This window comes from Camelus dromedarius, chromosome 31 (genome assembly GCF_036321535.1).
Source record: "Camelus dromedarius isolate mCamDro1 chromosome 31, mCamDro1.pat, whole genome shotgun sequence".
In the NCBI taxonomy this organism is placed as follows: Eukaryota; Metazoa; Chordata; class Mammalia; order Artiodactyla; family Camelidae; genus Camelus; species Camelus dromedarius.
The window spans coordinates 10,457,867-10,476,408 of NC_087466.1; the positions used below are offsets into that span (position 1 = coordinate 10,457,867).

General features: G+C 55.1%; 1 protein-coding gene across 2 annotated transcripts in view; it reads right to left on the minus strand.

Annotated features, from left to right (window-relative positions):
- TRPV4 (transient receptor potential cation channel subfamily V member 4) overlaps positions 1–13,998 on the minus strand; it is a 37,430-nt gene extending 23,432 nt beyond the window's left edge. Inside the window, exon 1 of one of the 2 annotated variants that reach the window (XM_031442894.2) lies at positions 13,932–13,998. The gene's annotated coding sequence lies outside the window, so the exon portion shown is untranslated. Of the gene's footprint in view, positions 1–13,680; positions 13,732–13,931 lie in introns of those variants that run through there. The other variant, XM_031442893.2, reaches the window with a different exon arrangement.
- Positions 13,999–18,542: the final 4,544 nt, after the last annotated feature.

Here is an 18,542-nt window from a genome sequence, read left to right on the forward strand (position 1 = left end):
GACCCCCATTTCACAGGACAGGAAATCAAGGTTCCAAGACTTAACTCCTCACAGCGCACAAACTCTGCTCCCCATGGCACCAAGCGCTGACCCCTTCCCTCCCCTCTCTGCTAGGTTAACTCCTGCCCACCTGTGTTCCCAGCTCTCATTCCTTCATCTGGGAAGCCCTCCCTGACCACTTGTTCGTGGGACTAGTTAACTCCCAGGCTGTGATCACCAGGAGGGAGGAATGTCCTCTGTCTTGTTCACTCCTGCATCCCCTGCACCTAGAAGGGCGCCATCCAGACAGACGACCTGAAGACAAAGGTACTATCTGTTCCCACTTCTCAGGTGAGGAAAACGAAGCTGGAAGAGGGGCAATCACATAGCTTGCAGGGAGAAGAGCTGGACTTGAACCCAGGTCCAACCTTTAGCCAGGAGCAAGGGAGGGGCAGGGCCCCGCTGGCTGGCTGTCAGCCCCCTGCCCGCTGCAGCGCACCGCTGGGAGTGCTGGGCACCAAGGGCGAGTTTCCTGGAACACCTACCATCCCACCCAGGCTGCGGGGAAACGTCTGAAAAGCCCTCTTTTCTCTGTTTCTCCCTCCTCGCGCGTTAGCAGAAGAGCAAATAAAGATTGGTTCCCACCTTGTTTGTTTTGTGGCTGCCAGGAGGGAAGGCCGGGCACCACAAGAGGCCTCTCTTGGCAGGCGCAGCAGGGCACACCGAGGGTCAGAGCGCCTGCTGGGGACCGGCCCCACTCTGGGCGTCCGTGGGGAGGGAGAGCCCAGACTTCCGAGTCTGACAGGCCTGGGTTCTACCCCTAGCTCTGCTATTTATGTGCAGCATGACCTTGAGAAAGTTACTTTAGCTACCTGAGCCTCCATTTGCTCATCTGTAAAATGGGTACAACTGTCATAGCTTTTCCATACATTTGCAGGAAGAACTAGATGAGATCAGGCATGTCCAGTGTTGTCCCCGGGATTAAATTGGGGGCTGTCAATGATTATAGCCAAAGGAGGAAGGAAGGGTTAGGAGCACAGGTGCTGAAGTCAGATGTACCTGGTTCCCATCTTGGCCCTGGTTCATTATCATCTGTGTGATCTTGGGCAAATCATTTCCTCTACCTGGGCCTCAGTTCCCCCACCTGTAAAACCAGGGTAACCATGGGCAAAGTTCTTGGGAGATGCCAGTGTACTGAGGAATTTGAAGCGCCCACTGGGTGCTGGCACCTAGTAGGACCTCAGGAGACATCAGTTCCCATCCACCAGCCAGGTGGGAGACGGAGACCCCTAGTGGCTGCCGCGTGAGTCTGGGCTTTGTTCTGCAGGAATGGGGGTATGTTGAGGCAGGGAGGGGTATCTACTGGGCTGCAGGCATTGAGGGCGAAGATTAGACTTCCCCGGGCACAGTCCTGTTCACCTCATTGGGGACCCCAAGGTCAGGGGAAGAGGAGGAGTTGGGCTGTTAACACCCTCCTAATTACTGAACTCCTTTCCAAGGTCCTGCAGGGGCCGGAGGAGGCAGCGGGGAGGCCCCTCCAACCCCCCACCATGCCTGCAGCCCCTCCTCTAAGAAATTCAAACATGACAGCATTCAGAGTTTCTGAGGCTCCAGAGCAGGGGGTCAGCCAGCCCCAGGTTGAAATCCCCCCTCAGCTGCCCACTCGCTGCGCAAAGCCTTGAACAAGGCACATGCGGATCAAAATTAGCATTTTAATTATGACGAAGTGAGAGTGACAGAAACCCCATCATCACTGTGACTGTGTTGCTCTGACCAGCCCCAGTGCTTCACACGTGCACTCACATCCAACCCTCATGGCAACCCGAGACTGGTGGCTCTCACCCAGGGGCCATTCTGCTCCCCAGGGACATTGGACAATGTCTGGAGATACGTTTGGTGTCACACTGTGCAGAGGAGAGAGGGCGACTGGCATCCAGTGAGTCAAGGCCAGGGAAGCCACCAAACACCCTGCATGGCATGAGAGAGTCCCCACCACAAGGAATGATCCATCTCGAACCCAGTCAATAGCGCTGAAGTTAAAAAACCCTGCCCCAGGGGTAGGTACTACTATAAATCTCATTTTCAACAGATATGGAAACTGAGGCTCAGAGAGGGTAAGTGACTTGCCTGAAGCCACACAGCAGCTTAGCAACAGAATCACGATTCAAATCCGGGCAGTTGGCTGTGGAGCCTGGGCTACGCTAACCCCTCAGTTGACAGTGTGGCCTGCAGGCCAGGCACCACCCCAAACTCTTACAGTATCTTGTTTAACAACAGCCCCGGGAGGTAAGGATTATTACTACCAGCCCATGTTAACCTCTTTGAACCTCAGTTTCCCTATCTATAAGTTGAGGGTCTCAACACAGCTGCTATCCCACAGGCTGCTGTAACAGGCAGCTCAGATTATCTCTCAGGTACCTAATAAACATTTGATAGATGCTTTAATCATCATCGCCATCAGGATACAGTCCCAGTTTACCTGTCCCCCTCACTGTCTCCCCACCTCCGGGGAACATACATGTAGCACTGCAACCTGGCACTCACGGACCAGGTCAACATTCACCAAGCCTTCTCAGCCTCTCCCCCAGCCCATCTCCCAGAGTCTGGGGAGCAGAGCTGGGCTACTGGTCCCATTTCACAGCTGAGGAAACTGAGGCCCTGGGAGGCCACATGGAGAGTGAATGGCCTTGAAGAAGGCCTCTAGATTCCTAACCCTGGACTCCTTCCACACCACCCCACCCATGCACGTACACGTGTGTATACACACATACACACACACACACACACACACAGCCAGTCTGTGGCAATCCCCTCCCCAAACACTACCCTGTTCTCTGTGGCTGGGGAGAGTTCACTCCCAGTTCTAATTTGCCCTGTAGGCTGTTATTACACATTCCAAACCCATGCCAGACTTAGGGGGAAGGAGGGGTGCGGGGCGGGGAGAGAGGCTCAGAGTCTTCGTGTGTCTCCTCTGCGTGTAAATGTCCTGTACGTTTCTTCCTGTCTCTCCCCGTGTGCACGCATGCGCGTGGGCCCGCTGCGAGCTCCTGGGAATGCCTCTGCAGTGGGCAGCACCCAGCTGGCACCAGGCACCCCTCGGGGCTCAACAAAGGGCATTTACACATGAGGGTGAACATCCCACACACTGTGTCACCACTGTGTCCATTTAACGCAGTGAATTCCAAACATCTTGGTATTAAGCATCCAAATCCTTTTTTTAGAATACACACACACACACACACACACACACCTGACGGCAGTCCACACACAGACGGTAGTTGTGGCAGGATGGACGGAGCAGGAATCTGAATCTTAGGGCCCAAACAGCAAGATTAGAAACCGTTCACCTATTTATTTATTCAACAAATATTTACTGAGCACCTACTGTGTACCAGGTCTTGGGGACACAGATGTAAGCAAGACAAAGAATTCTTGCCCTCCTGGGGTGGACCTGGTGAGGGAACAGCTAGACACAGGAATAAGCTGAGGCGTGTCTGGTGGCATTAAGAGCTGGTTTGATCAGAAGGGTTGGGAGTGGCCAAGTTAAGGGGTACAGGGGTCCTGACCAGGGTAAGGAGCTACAGGGCTAAGCCAGGATCCCCAAGCCTTCCTCTCTACCTGGGTCAGACTCCAGGCTCTCCAGAAATGTGGCTGGCCCCTGGGGACTCAGTCAGGCCAGCCAAACCCACTCCCTCCCCCAAGGAGGGGCACCTGGTAGGAGCTAGCTAGCAGGACATGGAAAGAACGTGCATTCCGACGTCAGACAGAACGGGGGGGGGGGTGCGGTGCTGGCTCCCAGACCCACGGCTCATTAGCTGGGTGAGCCTGAGCAAGTTACATAGCCTCTCTGAGCCTCGCCTGCCCTTGGGGAACTTAACTGGGTCATTGTGAGGATTATATGAATTGAGTCAAGCACCTGGCACGGAGTAAGCCTTCAATAAACAGCAAACCACAAGATTACTTGAATGGCAGATGCCTTCTCCCTGCGAATCCCAGATTCCACAGGAGTGGAGTCAAGTGGAGGTCTCCTGCTCCACCCCTCTGTCCCCATGCAGAGGGCTGGAAGAAGGGGCCCGTCCTCACTGTGTTACCCACCCCACCCCCGTGGCTTTGCCTGATCTCATGGAAACCGTGCCACGTACTTGGCAAATCCCATCCTCCTGATTACGTGACCAAAGAAAGCTGCTTAAATCTGGGGGCAAGTTCAGGCGTGCAGGGGCTGCTCCACCCCAGGGGGAAGAATTCAGGGACCTGGGATCGATGCACTCCCACAGGCATCTGCTGAGTGCCACCTGTCTGCAGGGCGCCTGGAGAAGCATAAAAGAGTGGAAGCTCAGGGAACTCACAGTCCAGGAGGGAAGGCAGATGGCTCTCCCCACTCCAGGCCTCTGCCTGGGCTGTTCCCTCCACTGGGGATGCTCTTCCTCCACTGGCTCCCATTCTTTGGGGGGGTCATCTTAACCAGCCACCCTGGCCCCCGCCCCTAGTCTAAACCAGCTCCCTTGTGTTCACTCTTAGAGCAAACTGTGCCTTCCTTTAATAGCATTTCACGGTTAAACTCTGACCTTTACTTAGATCATTTTTTTATCCATCTTCCCTCTTCTCTGGCGTTTTAGTTCCATGAAGGAGGGACTATTTTGTGCCCACTGTCTCCCCCGCATTCAGCATTGTGCCAAGGCATCAGTAAATATGTGCTTTCTTAAACTGTAAGGCTCTGAAGTTCTGGAAGGGTGCACACAGGAGGAAGCAGCAGTCATCCTGGTGGGCACAGGGAGAGGCTGCAAGGAGGAGGAATAGCTGAACTGGGGCTTGACAAGTGGAATGGGATAAAAAAAGCAAAGGAGACAGCAAGGTCAAAAGCACGGAGCTGGGGAAGTGCAGGGAGCGTTGAGGAACGGTGTGGCCGGAGGCACTGGGAGAAGAAAGGCAAGAAGGACGAAGAGATGTGTGAGTGGGCGGGTGGATGGGTAGGTGGGAAGGAGACAGGTACAGGGGGAGACAGGTAGACCAGGGGGAGGTTCTGGGCTCCCAGACCGACTCACTGTACTTCCTCCTCCCTCCATCCTGGGGATCTTTGTCCAACCTGTGGGGCCCCCACTTCTTGCCATAGCCTGGAATAGACATGACTGTGAGTATCTGCTATTCCAGATCAGTCTTGGAGGAATGATGTGGGAGGCATCTAGGAGGACGGGATCCCGAGGTTTGCTGGTGTCGAGGGAGGAAACACCAGCTCCACCCAACCCCTCCACCTTCCAAGTGAGGAAACTGAGGCTTAGAGAGGTGGAGTCACTCTTACAAGGTTGCCTGGCTCCTGAGAGGCTGAAGCAGGTCTAGGAGTCCATGAAGCCCCAGGAACTATGCCTTCAATGGATACTTTACAAGGACCAGGGGACTCGAGAAGAAAAGGGTAAAGATGGGGGTGGAGGGAGAGTGGTTCAGGGTGGGCGGTGCAGACCATGGGCCCCGAGGCCTAATGCCCACTCACCAGCTGTGTGACCTTGGGCGAGTCACTTGGCCTCTCTGTGCCTGTAAATGGTGATCTAGCCCCTACCTCGGGATTGCTGTGAGGCTTAAATGAGAGAGGGTATAAAACAGAGCCCACTGCCTGGCAGGCAGCACATGCCCAGTAAAGGATGGCTGGGGTCAGCATTATCAGTATCGTATTACAATTATTAGAAGATGGATGAACAGACAGACGGAGGACCAAGGAAGGTATGACCACCAGGGAGGGTGGAGTGGCTGGGCCCAGAGCCTGGGACCCTGGCAGCCACCCCACAGCAGCCACTGCTGAGCGCTCAGGCCCTTGGCCAGGCAAAACCCGCTGCCTGCCAGGCTGCCAGAAGCTCCCCAGGCTCCGGTGGGTGGCAGCAGCGGGGGCATCACGCCACGCCAGGCACCTTCCCCAGCCAGCCTGTGTTTACCTAGCAGGTCTCGGCCCAGCCCGCTTCCTGTTTGCTGCACAGTGGCTGTCTGTCCAGGGCTGACAGAGCTCCAGTGTCCTGTCGGGTGCCCTCACCCAGGAGGAGGCCCCCCTCAAGCTCACACCACCCAGGCGGGGCAGGATCGGAGGGTGACTCACCAGGCCCCTAGAGGGCAAGGCCAGTGTGACCACGGACGGCAGTCACTCGGTCATTCTTCAAGTCCTTGGCTGGAGGGATTCCGGCCCTCTGAGCTTTCATGGGCACCCATCACTTCCGAGAGTCCCCAGCCCCAAGGTGGAAGCCATGGGGAGGCTATGTGGCTGAGCGGTTTAAGAGCACGCATCTCTTAAACAACAACACAAAAGGCCACCTATGATAGGATCCCATTTACAGGAAACATCCAGAATTGGCACATCCTTAGAAACAGAAAGCAGATTAGTGGTTGCCAGGGGCTGAGGCCGTTGGGGTGGCAGTGACTGCTAATGGGTCCGGGTTCATTCCTGGGGTGACAAAAATGTACTGGAACTACACAGTGGGGATGTCTGTAGAACTCTGAACCACTCTACAAAACCACTGAATTGTACATTTTGAAAGGGTGAGTTGCATGTGAATTACATCTCAATAACTCTTGAGATTATTGGTGAACCTTGAGCAAGCCACTTCCCTACCCTGAGCCTCAGTTTCCTGGGTGCAATGTGGGAACATCGCCAGGTTAGACGTGCACCTAAAGGGTCCAGCACAGGGACTGGCACACGGCAGGAGCTCAAGGACATGAAGTCCCTGTCCCGGGAGGCTCCGGCTCCCTCGTCCCTTGCCTCACCCACTCCCAGCAAAGCACAGCCTAGGAACCCACCCTCTCAGACTCAGCCCTTCTCAGAGTGTGATGCTCCCCAGCTCCAGACCAGGAGGATGGAGGCCTCAAACCCTAGGACCCCCTTCTGCCTAGCCCAGCCCCTCTCCTGGAGGACAGTCAGAGCCACAGAGACCCACCCGGAGAGGAGTCTGCGGCCTCAGAAATCACCCAATCTATGTTCTGTTCTCCACCTGCCACTTTCTGGTGGGGCGGCCTGGAGCAAACCACTTCTCTCTGGGCCTCAGTTTCCTCATCTGTAAAATGGGGGAAATAATTACTGCCACCTGGGAGTGGTGAACCCATATTTGCTTTATAATTACTGGTTGGACATTCATGCTTTAAATTTAAAAAAAAATGGTAGCTCCTGCACCAAAGGGCTGTTGTGAGGACTGAATGATAACGGCAGAGACTTGACTGAATTGATGATTCAAGTTTCGGGCAGCGCTCGGTGTGGAGTAAGTGTTCAATAAATGGCAGCTGCCTTTTCATTGTTAACCTTCCCTCAGTTTATAGCTGGGGAGACGCGGCCCAGAGAGGGCAGGGCGGAGCAGGCGTTGGGACCCAGACGTCCCGGCTCCAAGGCCAAGGCTCATGACTTTGCCCGGAGACCTCACTTCCTGAAAGCATTTTCTCCCCTCCTCATTTCCATCTCTCTTCCATTCCTGCCCCATTTCCCAGCTGGGAGACTGAGGCCCGGAGGGGACAGGACACCCACCTACCTATACGCACACACCCCTGTGGCCTCACTCCCCTGTGCAAAAGTCCTGAGGTTACCAAGTCAGGGAAGAGAGCAGACACCTGTGGAAGGAACGGGAAGGGCAGGAGCGGGAAGGGCAGGAGCGGGGGAAGGGCGCCCCAGGCAGCAGAAAACCAGTTTGAGATCCTCTCTCTGCCCCAGCCCGCCTCACCACCAGCCTATGCCAACAGTAGGCTGCTGTCTCTGGCTAACTGCTTAGAATTATGACTGAGGGGGGTTAGGGTATAGCTCAGTGGTAGAGCGCACGCCCGAGCATGCATGAGGCTCTGGGTTCAATCCCCAGGATCTCTGTCAATAAATAAATAAGTAAACAAACCTCCCCCTTCTCCCCCCCAAAAAATTATGGCTGAGACTAAGCCTGAAAGCTCACATTAGCAGTGAACACCCCACTGGTAAATGTCACACAGCACCTCCTATCTGCTTTAATCCAAATAGGAACTCTAGAACTTACCTAGATATTACTGCACCCGTTCTCAGAGGAATAAACATCCAGGGAGGATGGAGGTGAGGGGCTGACAGTTATCCAACACTGAGCATGCGCTAAGGATGCTCCTGTTTCCCTCTCCTGTGAGGTAGGCTGTGCTGCCATCTCCATTTCACAGATGAGCAAACTGAGGCTCGGAGAGACCAAGTGACCCAGCTGAGGTCACAACTCAACAGGAAGGGAAGGTGGCCAGGATTCCAACCACCTGCTTTTAAACCCGTGTGAGTTCATCGCTTCAGGGTCTACGAAGCCCTCTCCCTGGGGCCCCCCTTCTAAATGCCGCACCCACACCCTGAGCTCACAGAGCAGGGCAGCGCAGACTGGGGGTCTGAATCGCGGCTTTGCCACTTAGAGCTGTGTGACCCCAGGTGGATCGCTTCACCAATCTGAGCCTCAGTCTCCTCGTTCCTGAAAGGGAGCGAATCACAGCACCTGCTGCTGGGTTGCTCGGTCATTGTGGGCGTCAGAGCCCCATAAAGGGCAGCCCCAAGCGATGGGGACTCGGACACAAGCTCCAGGAGGGCAGGGACCTCTTCCGCTCCATTCACCATTGAGTCCCCGGTGCCAAGAACAGGGCCTGGCACAAAGTAGCTGTTAAAGATACACTTGCTGAATGCATAAATGAAGAAATGAACAAACAAATGAATGAACTCATGGATACAAACTAAAGGAATCCAAGACAGTTAAGTCATTCTCCTTGGGTTCAGATCACTGAAGCCGAACCTCCACCCAACTAACTTGCTAGCTAATTTCCTCCCTCCCATCCTTTAACAGATAATTTACTGAACACCTACTGCTTGCTGGGCTCTCTGACCTGTGAGGTTCAATGCCCCCTGTGAGGGAGACAGCTATGGGTCCATTTTGCAGATGAGGAAAGTGAGGCTCGGAGAGGCAAGACACTAGCCCAAGCCCAAGTCTGACCTGGAGCAGGTGGGTTCTCCTGATGCCCCTGCCTTGTTGCCAGCTGTTCAACCACTCCTTCCTTCCTGCATCCATTCGCTCCATCCACAGGTTTTCCTGAGCCCCTCCTCTCTGCCAAGGGGCACAGGGACAGGAATGAACCCAGCCAACAGGTCCCTACCTGAGGCTGGCTGGCCCCTTGCCCACTGGGGTCTCCCCATACACACTCTTGAGGAGCTGTCCCAGAAGATGGTCAGCCCTCCAGGTCAGCCGGGAGGAGGCCAGGCCACTCCACCCTCAGGGAAAAACAGACGTCCACTGAGACTGAGAAGCCCTTTGTGCAGCGGGCAGGCAGGGTGGGGGCAGGAGGGGCAGCCATTACTCACCACCCAAAGAAAAATAAGCACTCCCTTTTGGTCAATGGCCCTCCTGTCTGCCCCCAACGCCCCCACCTCCTTCTGTGGCCTTTCCCACCCTCTGACCTCATCTGCAGCGGACCTGTGAGCGTTTCTGGGGGGCCTCCCATGCCCCCAGCATGGTGTCTGTAACCGTCCCTCACCGATAATGAAGCATGCTCAGAGAAGTGCAGTGGCCTGCTTGGGGTCACACAGCCAGCAGCGGGCAGGGCTCGGGGCAGAAAGGGGAAGCCAATGACCAGGAAGGGGCTCAGAGGCGGGAAAGAAGTCAGAGTCACAGTGAAAATGAGGGCATGGCCTCCCTTCCTCATTCCTGATCGGCCAGGGTGACAGCTCACGGGACCCAAGGGCACCCAAGGCAGGGGGAGTCCAGGCTGGGGCAGGAGTGGCAGCCAGAATAACCCGAATCCCCACCTCAACTGGCAGTGCTCTCAAGTCCAGTAAACCCCGAGCGGCAGCCCCAGGAACAGAGAGGTTAAGCCCACCTCATGAAGTCACACAGCAGGGAGTGGCCAAGCTGGGATGTGAATGGAAGTGGGTCAGACTCCAAGAGGGGAGAGTCTTAGGGGCTTTCCAGGAAGGAGGTTGAGCCAGCCACTGGGCTTTTCAGGGTCCAGTGACTCTGGATCTGGCTTCCAGGTCTAGCACTTCCATAAGCCAGTGGGACGTCCTTAGGCAAACCACTTCTCTCTCTGAGCCTCAGTTTACTCATCTGTCAAATGGGATTCAACATTCCTCCCCTTGCCCACCTCCAGCGGGGGTGATGCTGTGACACCAACAAGGTGAACAGACACCCGTTACATTCCGAGCAGTCAGTGTTGCTCTGGAGACTGTCCACAGTCACCCCACGAAGCCAATGCTATCATTATCCCATTTTACAGATGAGGAAACCGAGGCCCAAGGAGTGAGGGAATTTACTGACAGCTGGGATCGGAACCAGGTAGGCAGGCTCTGGCCCTGTTTTTCAGCATTAAATCAGGAAAGTAGGAAACTTGGATGGCTTCTGGCGCTCAGTCAACGCCTGTAAATATTTCACAGCTTAAAAGGCAACGTCCCTTGTCCGAATGCAAGTCTGGCTTTGCCCCTGCTACCTCCCGCCCGCCCGCCTGGCTCAGAGGGGCTCTTGGAGGGTGCCCCAGGATGACCTGGAGGAAAACACGCCCTGGAACAGGCCAGGGACAGGATGAGGAAGAAGATGAGCTCAGGGCTCCATCCGTGTGCTTGGACTGTCTTTCCAAAGAGAGAACTGAGAACCTGATCTGACAGATGAGGAAACTGAGGTTCAGAGAGACGAGGTGGCCTGCCCAAGCTCCCCTGGGGAGGAGGAAGCAGGTCTAGGATTTAAGCCCAGGCCTGTCAGAGCAATTCAGATTTTTATCTCTAAACTGCAGACTATTTTCCCATGACCTTGAGTCTAGACAAGCGGGGACAGGCCACTGTGGCAGTTAAGGGCATGGATTTTAGAATCAGATAAATGGAGTTCAGATCCCTGTCAGGCCCTTCCCAGCGGAGGGACCCTGGGCAAGTGACTGCACCACCCTGACCCTCAGTTCCTCCCTCTCAAAAATGGGCACAATCATAACTTTGCATCTAAATGTCCTGAGTGTTTGGCTCAGTGCCTGGCGGAGTAAGTGCTCAATAAATGCTCACTACCATCGTAATGACCACTAATGCAGCCCAGGCTTGGCTGAAGCCAGATGAAATGTTGCATCGAGAGTTCAGAGAGGCAGCTGCAGGGCCCAGGACCGCAAGTATCTTGAGAGACCGGAATTAATCTTTAACAGGTGAATTCCATCCCAACTTGACGATGTGGAGAATTCCAGAGGGCCCGCTGGCATGAAATGTTCCCTTGGCTCCCCAGATCTTGTGTGTGACAAGAAGAGGACCTGGTCTCCAGGTCCCCGTGAATTGGGGAGGAGCCTAGAGTGGCTTTCCCAGAGTTGAATGGGAGAGGTGGAGGCAGACAGCAGGTTGGGGACCTGTGAGGGGTAGAGCTGGCCCCTCCACATGGCCCCGTCCCTCCTAGGAGCACATGAAGGACCTCAAAGGACTGGCCCTCTGCAAACCACGTGTTCAGTCACTCAACAGTGCAACAGGGATTCACTGAGCACCATGTGCCGGGTGCAGTGAGGTCAAGGCTTGCACATTTCTCTTCCTCCCACATCTTCTAGCCGCCTCTTTTGGTACCTGGGGCCTCAAACCTCTCTCCTGGATGACTTCCCCAGCCTGGGGACCCGCCTCCCTGCCTGGCCCCCACTCTGCAGACCTTTCCAGACCACACATCCGCATGTCCCTCCCAGCCCAGACTTTTAAGGCTTCGGGGTCTGCCCCAGCCCCTGCCTGTCTGATCCCTTGTCCTTCCTGTTCACGTCACACACTCCAAACAGGACAATTTCTCAGCTCTACAAACCTGAGTTTTACCACCTGGTGATGAGTAGAAGTCAGGCCTCTACCTGAATGCCCTTTCCCTGACATCTGCATTTATTCCTCAAGGTAAAGCTGAAACATCACCTTGATCAAGCCTTCCCTGATCCTGTCCCAGTCCCACCGACAGCACATTCTCCTGGCCCTCATTCATCAACAGCACACACTTCCGAGCATCTACCATACATGCTCCCTTGCTGGGTGCCCACAGGTTGGGCATGGGTGTTGCCTGCTTGGAGGCCACAGTTGGCATGAGGGGCAACCCAGGGTGGAGGGGGCAGCTGGGGTTGGGGGATAGGCAGCCCTTCCTCCCATCTCACTGCCTTTCTTGGACCACCCAGTTCACGCCCACCTCGGGCCAGAGCTAAGCTGGGATCCAAGGTGCCTCAGTGCCCAGCCCAGGGCTGGTACACGGCAGCTTCCCAGGAGGGTCTGATGGACAAAAGAGGAAATGGCTGAGGCCCAGCTCACACCTGATGATGTGAGAGGGGTGTCCACAGCATCTGGTCTGGATTTAGCTTGGGGAATCCCAAGCATCTTCACTGGAGCTCTCTCTCCCTCTCTCCCTCTCTCCCTCTCACCCTTTTCCCTCAGGTGCCCATTCCCTAAACCTGGAAATACTCCATTTCAAAATGACTCCACCCTGCTTTCACAAATGTGAACTGGATAGGCCCATGACCACCATTTGTCATTTGTCTTGGGAGCCCCTCCTCCCTCCAATTTACCAATAAATGTGGGAAAGTAGGGTCCCTAGCCTTTCTGGTTATTCAAACTGAAGGATCAAGAGAAATGTGGAAATGGTCAATTACCTTTTTTCACCCCTTCCACTAAGAAGGTGTTTGGGGCAACAACCACCAGAAGAAGCATCAGATGGTCCAAGCCCCAGGGGTCACCCTCAGCCTGCCTCCATTTTACAGATGAACAGCCCAAGGTCACACCACAGTGTGGTAGCAGAGTGGGGGTTAAGGCCCATGCAGATCCCACTTTTAACCCCGCAGATGACCCAGGCCTGACCCTCCTCCCTCACCTCTCTAAAGAGGCCACCTCTTCACCAAGTTAACCCCCCCCCCACCTCCCCACCATCCTCGCCCCAGAGATACAGTGGCAAAGCTTAAACCCTCCAGCGGGTCTTAGCATCCCAGATCAAGGCTCACACATGACATCACAGCCCCAACCCCTATCCCCAGTAGAAGCCTTCGTTCCAGGCACTCAGCAGCCGGAAGCCCACCCCCTCCTTGGTAACTTCCAGGGCACCCCCTGGGCAAGAGGTAGGGACGGCTTTGGAGCTGGACAGCCCTGGGTTTAAATTCCACTTGGCTATATCCCCGACCTTAGCTTCAGTTTCCTCGTGGGCAAAATGAGGAGGAAAGATGGAGAAAACCCCTGGGGCTGGACCAGGTCGGGGTGGTGGTAGCTCAATCAGGATGTCTGTGGTTGGGATCGCCAGGCACGTGGGGAGGGTGGGAGGGCGCTGCCTGTCCTCGGAGACCTCCCGGGAGTCTCCAGGGCAGAGCCAGAGGGGAGGTTAACGATTTTCCTGCCCAAGAGCCATCTCTCTGGGACTCAGTAACCAAGAAGTGGCCTTTGGAAGCTCCAGACTCCCAATTCCCTCCCCGGGGCAGAGGGCAAACCTCAGGCCCCCAGAAAAGGAGGTGACCCCGAGGTGGGCTGCAGGGCCTCCTGAGTTTGGTTCCTGGGCCTGGGTCGTGCGGGACCCGGGACCTCCCTCTCCCAGACTTGCATCCCCAGAGCCCACGTGGGCACCCATTTCGCAGATAATAAAACGGAAGCCCAGAGAGGTGGTGCCGGGCCCAAGGGTCGCTCGCGGGGTCCCGCGCCCCAGGCGGCACCCCCGAGCCTCCTGGATGTCCCCGGTGGCGCGCGGGGACCCTCGGCTGGGCCGTCCCTCCCGGGGTCCCCACCCCGAAGGCCCAGGCCCCACTCACCTCCGGGAGGGCTCGGCGCCGGCGGCCGGGAGCGCGGCGCTTCCTGAATCCCGGCGGCCGGCCCCGCGCCCGCCTGCCCGCCGCGTCCCTCCTCCCCGGGCTCGGGTTCCACCGCCGCGCGCCGCCCCCGGGCCGCACCCCGCCCACCCGGCCCGGGCGCCGGGGCTGGAGCCGAGCCCACCCCACGCCCAAGGCCCGCGGCCCCTGCGGGGGGCGGGGGGGGGGCGGGGGCGGGGCTTCCGCGTCCTCACCTGGAAAAGGGACTTCATCTTCCCGGGTAGAGGGGCAGGCGCTTCGTGGAAGGATCCCCGAGATCACGGGCTCCCGGCTCGCCAGGCGACTTCCTCATCTGAGAATGGGCACCTGGCTGACTCCTCCACGCCTTCGCTCGTTCCTTCATCCAGCAGACAATTCAGACAGGTGTGTGCTAGCTCCACGTCCAGTAGGGGAGGCATCTGAGTTACACACAGTTGCTGGTCCAGACCAACTCCATGTGAGTTCCTTTTAAGGTCACCTCCTGACCCAGCGCCTAGCAGGGAGCCTGATTAGGTGATCATCCCAGCTGTCTCACCTGCCACCCAAGACACTTGATTACCTCCATGGGATGGGCACCTCACTTCTGCGGGGAGTGGTTGGAAGCCTGGAGCCAGACCTCCTGAGCCCAGGCCCTGGCTCTATGACTCACCAGCTGAGCAGTCAGTCCCTTCTCTGTGCCTCAGTGCCTCCCTTCACCTCACACGGTGAAGATGCTGAGGGCATCAGGTCTGTGCAGAGCCCAAAGAACATTCTTAGCCCTCTTAAAATCAGTTAGTTGCTTTTACTAAACTGAGCTGACTCCCCCATTGGGAAGTCAGTGGGGGTAGGCCTTTCCTTCTCAGATTGCAAGTAGAAATAGCTCCCGTAGGGTGCTGGTTCAGAAGCTAGGAAGTGGAATTTTGGAACTGTTGGAGATAGATAAACTTAATGGAAATGATGTGTTCAAATCACCAGTGTGAAATATTTATGAAAAAATGAACCCTGAAAATGAACTCACTGAGCATGGGGGTGGGGAAGGGAGTCAAGTAAACCTTCTTCCCAAGGGTTGTCAGGGAGGGACTGCTGTGCCCATTTTACAGATGGGAAACTGAGGCTCGGAGAGGAGTATAGACTCCCCAAAGCTCCCTCCTTAAAGGGGTGAGGAAGAGAAACATTCCCCTTTGGGTTTCCAGGGTCTTCAACAGTGCAGACAGGCAGCTGTCCGGCCGAGAAGAAGGTAAACAGAGGGCCCCTCATCCCTCCCTAGTGGAAAGTCCGTCTGTTGGGGGCCTTCTGGGCTGGGGCTGGGCCAGGCTAGGAAGCTGAGGAGTCATGGGCATAACTAGCTGGGGCCCATTTCTGCAGAAAGGCCCTTCTCAGATGAAAAGAAAATGATGGGGCTAATTCAGGTCACCAGGAGGCTGACAGAGGGGACGGGGAGAGATGGAGTCAAGGATGGTGTTTGCTCTTCTCCAAAGTGAGGGGGACGAGGCATGAGCCCTCAGCATCAGTGTTGCAAACCCAACTCCCTCCTGTCCCCCATTTCACAGATTGGGAAACTGTGGCCCTCCTGTTAGGAAGTGCCTTATCTCGGGCCAGGAGGCTGGACCTTGGCCTCTGTGCCAGATACCTGTGTTCAAACTCTGTTTAGCCACAGATTAGGTGGGAGCTGTGAGCAAGAGCCTCTCCATCTCAGCACCTCAGTCTTCCCATCTGAAAAATGGGTATCAGTTTCCATGAGTCAAGGAACTTGTCTGTCTTGTTTGCAGCTGCAGAACCAGCCCCTGGCATGGAGGAGGTACTTTTAAAATACTGGTCGATTGAACTGGAGGGAGTTGGGGAACAGAGTTAGAGTTTGATGGGTACAAAGTTTCAGTTTTGCAAGATGAAAAGAGTTCTGGAGATGGGTGGTGGTGACGGTTGGAGAGCAATGTGAATGTATTTAATGCCACTGAGCTGGCCACTTACAAGTGGCTTAAGATGGCAAATTGCGTTCGGTGTATTTTACCACAATAAAAGACAAATTGGGGGGCGGGGAATACTGGTTGATCAAAAGCAGGTCTGTCTTGCAGGGAAGGGGTGAGTAGGAAGACAAAGTGAGGGGCTCGGGGCACCCAGCAAAGACTCGCTGGTTTGACTAAATATGAACAAGGGCCACCTCAAGGATGTGACTGCAATTATTTGACTGTTTTTGTCGCTGGTGAAACACTCCAGCCTCTGGAAGGGCCAGACACTCTTGATGGAAAGAACTTTTCCTCTCAGGGGAGGAAAAAATGTTACCACGGGTGGGGAGTCCTGCAAAGGCTACAGGCGGGCACAGTGCCCTGCCCCACGTGGGTACCAGGGTCCCCGAAGGGGGAAGGGGGCTCAGCCACTTCCACTAAGGGAGGTTCCTGGGCGACACTGAGGGTCTGCACTTAGCAAGCACCTATTGTATACCAGAATCAGTGCCAGGCACTGGAGAGAGATTGGTGAGCCAGAAGGGTCCACATCTCAGGGACTTTACACTGGGTGCATCTGTCCCCATCACCCGGGCACCTAATTATAAAAATAAGGCATGTGCCCCTCACTTTACAGTTGGCATAGCCCTGATGCTGCCAGTTCATCTCCTGACAGCCAGGAAGGGAGAGATTCTTATGCCATTTTCTGTAAAAGGAGACAGAGAGGCCACGTGCCTGAGATCCTAAAGCTGGCAGGATTTGAACCCAAACCCAGCCGGCTGTGTAGCGCAGCACAGTCAGAAAGGATATGGTCTCAAAAAGACAGATCATAACGTGTTAGCAAGGACGTGGAGAAGACGGGCACTCAGACACTGCTCGTGGGAATGGCAAAGGGGACAGCCATTGTGGGGAAGGTTGGCAGTTCCCCAAAAAGTTAAATATAGATTTACCATATGACCCAGCAATTCCACTCCTAAGGATACAGCCAAGAGAAATGAAAACATATGAATACAAAAAAAAAAAACTTGTATATAAATGTTCACAGCAGCATTACTCATAACAGCCCAAAGTGGAAACAACTCAAATGATGAACGGATAAATAAAATGTGGTACATCGAAGAAATATGCGGAACATCTATACCGAGGAACACTACTCGACAATAAAAAGAATGAAGTGCTGACTCGGCTACAACCCGGGGGAGCCTTGACAACATGATGCTGAGTGAAAGCAGGCAGACATCGAAGGCCACATACTGCATGATCCTATGTATGTGAAACGTCCAGGAGATGCAAACCGAGAGACAGAAAGTACACTCGTGGTTGCAAGGGGCTGGGGAGAGAGGAAGCTTGAAGCATCATCCTTTTAGGATGATGAAGACATTCTAGAATTGACGGTGGTAATAATTCCATCTATCTGTGAATATGCTAAAAACCACTGAGGGCAGGGTGTAGCTCAGTGGTAGAGTGCATGCTTAGCATGCACAAGGTCCTGGGTTCAATCCCCAGTCCCTCCATCAAAAGACAAAATATAATTTAAAATATAATAAAATTTTAAAAGCCATTGAATCGTACGCTTTGAATGAGTGAACTGCATGGTTTGTGAATTGTATTTCAATAGAGCTGTTACAAAAGATTAAAAAAGAAGGTGGTCTTTGGAGTCCAAAGGATCTCAGGGTGGCTCTACCACATTTCTAAGCTGTGTGACCTCAGGCAGGTGACCCTGCTTCTCTGAGCTTCACTTCTTCATCTATAAAATGGGGGTGGTAACTGCCCCTACCTCACGTGGTTGAGAAGATTAAACACGATCGGGCTCGAGAGGGCTGGGCAGTGCCGGACACAGTAACTGCTTAGTAAATAGTCCCATGAGGTCACCGTGCCTCCCCCACCAAGATGGACTCAAACCCCCGTCTGAGCACTCTCATGTTTACCCAGTCGGCTCCCTGATGCCAGCTCCCATCTTCCTTCCCAGGAATCTTGTAAGGTTGGCATTAGCGCCTCCATTTTACAGAGAACTACTGAGCCCAGCACCGCTGGCGCAGCTCTCTCCCCCACTCTCAGGCAGAAACTTCTTTCCTCTCCCTCCCCACGCCCCATGCCTTTCTGCCTCTGCCCTCTCCCCTCTTTCTCCTCCATGGGCGCCCCCTTGGTCCAGTTGGTGACCTCACAGCTCCAGAATTCGGCTTCAGCCAAGAGTTGGTGTCCAGGTTCCTGGGGGCCTGGAGTGCTCCTCAGAGTTAAGGATGCAGCCAAAACCACCACGTGGGGCTGGATGCCTGCAGACCTGGGCCATCTCATCCCCTCCTCCCCACAACCCTCAGAGGGGTGGGCCTTCTCCAGATCCTTTTCAAAGACGGACAAACTGAGGCTCTGCACAGGGAAAGCCTGAGGTACCTGCCAGTGATGCGGTCAAGATTTGAACCCAGGACCATATGAATTCAAATGGCATTCCCCGGCGCATCTAGCAGCCACCTGGCCCTACCCTGTGTGCCTTAGTCCCCTCACCTCTGACATGGGGAGCCCTGCACCCACTTGGATGAGATCAGAGTGTATGGGGTTGGGAGGTGAGAAATTCTGCTTGGCCTTTCTCCTGCGAGAGCCACATACAGGCTCAAGTCGTGATGGGAAGAAACAATTGAGGGAAGAGGTCAGGGGCGGGCAGGGGGGAGGACCAGGGGTGGCAGGTGTGCATTTATGCAGTACCTGCTGTGTACTGGTCTGCCTCACACATCCCTCCCAGCTACAGGAGAGGAAGCACACTCAGAGAGGTCAAGGAATGTGCCCAACGTCACATAGCTGGGAGGGTGAAGGCTGATGGTCTTCCTCTGGGAGCCTGTCCCGGTGGACAGCAGGCCCCTCAGGAGATCACCCCGCCACCCCACATTTACCTAGAAGCCCTGGCGACAGGAG